At 49.5% G+C, this 3015-nt stretch overlaps 1 protein-coding gene across 1 annotated transcript in view; it reads left to right on the top strand.

Annotated features, from left to right (window-relative positions):
* Positions 1-3015, top strand: part of Kcnip1 (potassium voltage-gated channel interacting protein 1) — a 389100-nt gene that overhangs the window by 162127 nt on the left and 223958 nt on the right. The window lies entirely within an intron of this gene.

The raw sequence follows: 3015 nt of genomic DNA, 5'->3' as shown, positions 1-3015 counted from the left end.
AGACAGCATTTTCAACAGATGGTGCTGGCTCAACTGGAGGTTAACATGTAGAAAAATGCAAATCGATTTTTTTTTTTGGTCATTGTGTTTATCACAGCAACAGGAAAATAAAACAAAACAAAACAGAAACAAAAAAAAAAAGAAAATGTGTCTCTTAAATGGTCAAGAATAATCTAGCAGTCATCAATTTTTAGTAATTAACTGAACGCTGAGCCTGGCGGTTTGAATGAGAACCTCCCCCCACTCCTGGCTCATATATTTGAATTTTTGATTCCTAGTTGGTGGAACTGAAAAGGTTTAGGAGGTGTGGTCTTGTTGGAGGAGGTGTGTCACTGGGGTTGGGCTTTGAGGTTTCAAAAGCCTGCAGCACTTCCAGTTAGCTCTCTCTGTCTGTGCTTGTTCATAAGGCTGTAAGCTTTCAGCTAGTGCTTCAATACCATGCCTGCCTGCCTGCCTGCCTGCCTGCCTGCCTGCCTGCCTGCCTGCCTGCCTGCCGCCATGCTCCCTGCCATAAAGGGCATGGACTCACCCTCTGAAACTGTAAGCAAGTCCCCAGTAAACTCTTTCTTCTGTTGCCTTGGACATGGGATCTCTTCACAGTTAAAAGAAAGTAACTAAGATCCTAGCCAAAAACAAAACCACCACCAACAAGCTCTCATTTTCCTTCCTCCCTCCCTCCCACATAGCATGAGTACTGTGTCAGACCAACAGCTGAACAGATAGGGTAGTGCTATAGCAGCGCATTGGAACAGCCAAACAGGAAAATAGACAATGAGATCAAAGGTTGTAAGGTGGGAAAAGGAGCCTTGGGTGCTTCTTTTTGGAAACTCCAAAGGAGGCACTGGCTGCGCCCCAGGAGAGGTTCCTGGTAGAGATGAGATATGAACTAAATCAAAGCTGGGCAGAGGGTTACCAGAGAGAGGGGGGTGTGAGATACTCTAGGCAAAGGATATGGAAGGGCCCCATTTCAGGACTCTAGAAGGCACCTCTGGGCAATAGGGAGGGCTTGTGTGGCTAGATCCCCCAAAGGCAGACCAATAGGTAGGAAGAACTGACAGACAAATCAGGCTGCAAAAGGTTCAGCGGCTGGGACTTCATATTGGTAACTTCGTGCTATTCCCATGGCTCAGAGATAGCCAGCCAAATCTACATGTCTAGAAGAACTTAGCCATGCCTGGTCTGCAAAGCAGAGGGATGCCTCTGTAGGCTGCTTCTTCAGAGGACTGTAGCAAGCAAACAGGAGAGTGGCATCCTGGCCTTAGGTAACCTCTCAAATACTGCCCTGCTTATGAGGATTCAAATCATGTGACCAGCAGTGTCAGAGGGGGCAGTTTGGTCTGCCTCCATCTGATACGTCTGAGGAACTTGTAAAGACACCTGGGGCAACACCATGTTCCCCTCATCGAGGCCCTCCTCTGTTCCTTTAGTCACACAAGACTAGTTATCCTCTGGGAACCCCAATTTCAAGCTTCCCTACCTTTCCCAGAGGATGAGAAAGAGACAGGACCTGCCTCCTATGTCCGTCACCATCCAGTACTCCAGGGTAAAAGGCTCAGGCAGGCCTGAGACACCTGGTAGAGAGCCAAGACTTTGACCTGGGTGGAACTCAGAGCAGGTCTTTTCAGGTCGGAGGTCCCCTAGAGCCTTCATTTGCCAACATAAATGACCCTAAGAGAGTATGACAGAGCCCTAGATAGTAAATTCTAGCCCCAAGTTCTGGCTGGACAACTTCAGACAAGTTCCTAATTCCGAACAAGCCTCAGTTTCTCTCCACGGTGATGGATGGTCTGAAGTAACTAGCCTATAAGGGCTTTTGTGGGCATCACATGGGTGATGTGATCCCACAGCAGTGGGCAATGCGAATGAAAGGTACATGTAATACTGAGTGCATTATCCCAGCTGCACAAAACAGGACTCATGTTGGGATCTGAGCAAGGGTTAAGTGCTGCCAAGGTGAAGCATGCTCTTCTGAGTCCCTGAGCCAAGAGCTGGCCACCTGAAGGGTAGCTAATGGGCTGGGTAGCTCCTTACCAGTCCTCTATGTCTGGAGCCAGACCACACTCGGGTATGTGCAAGTTTATGTGTGTGAGGGAGCTGATGGTTCTTTGCACCATGAGCACATATGAGGGTCTTGGCTGGGGTCTTACAGGTGCAACCCCTCCCTCTTGTGTGTATTATGGGTTTGGAGTCTGTGTGCAGCATCTCAATGTCTGTGTGGGCTGGAGGGACCTGTGCCCATATGTTCATGGTAGCATATATGTGTGCGTGTTTATGAAGCCATATGTTGAGGGATGCTGTGAGCTCCAAACACAGCATGTGTCTGAGTGCTGCAGAGGAAATGACTGGACAGGGGTCTGGGAACAGCGGGGGTCGGGTATTCTCAGCGCAAATGCACATGCAATCCTCAGGAAATGTCCAGGCAGACAGGGCAGACAGGCAGCTAGGCTGCAGAAGAGGAAATTCCAGAGCTTTCTAGGGAGACACCTGTCATCAGCTGCCACCAGGAGGTGAGGCCACAGGTCCCCAATCATTGCCTTTTCACTGGAAAGCTGAAGTGGGGCTTGAGGGTCCTTGTCACCTGAAGGGAAGGTCATGGAAGGGAGCTTGCTTTCTAAATTCAAGGGTTGCCCCATGGGTCCCTAACTCAAGTACTGCCACAGCAGATGACTGATCTGCAGGTGACAGAACACACACACACACACACACAGAGAGAGAGAGAGAGAGAGAGAGAGAGAGAGAGAGAGAGAGAACACAAAAGAGGGGGAGGGGTAGCAAGAGCCTAAGGGGACCCACAGCTAACCACCCCCCCCACACACTTCCCCTTACTAGAAATGAGCCCTGGTCCTAGGGGATTCTGCAGGTCCCTAACACCTCCTACAGAGTTCAAAGGAGCCCTTCTTCTTGATAACAACTCTCTTTGAGTGGAGAAGACTTTCCCCCAACCCCGAAAGGCAGGCAGTGGTTAAATGATTTTCTCTGAAGTCAAATGAAATCTTAATGCCCTCCGTGTCACAC

The sequence above is a fragment of the Mastomys coucha genome, unplaced genomic scaffold (assembly GCF_008632895.1).
Source record: "Mastomys coucha isolate ucsf_1 unplaced genomic scaffold, UCSF_Mcou_1 pScaffold5, whole genome shotgun sequence".
Classification (NCBI taxonomy): Eukaryota; Metazoa; Chordata; class Mammalia; order Rodentia; family Muridae; genus Mastomys; species Mastomys coucha.
The sequence above is the reverse complement of the archived record's forward strand: the minus strand, read 5'-3'. Positions and strand labels throughout refer to the sequence as shown.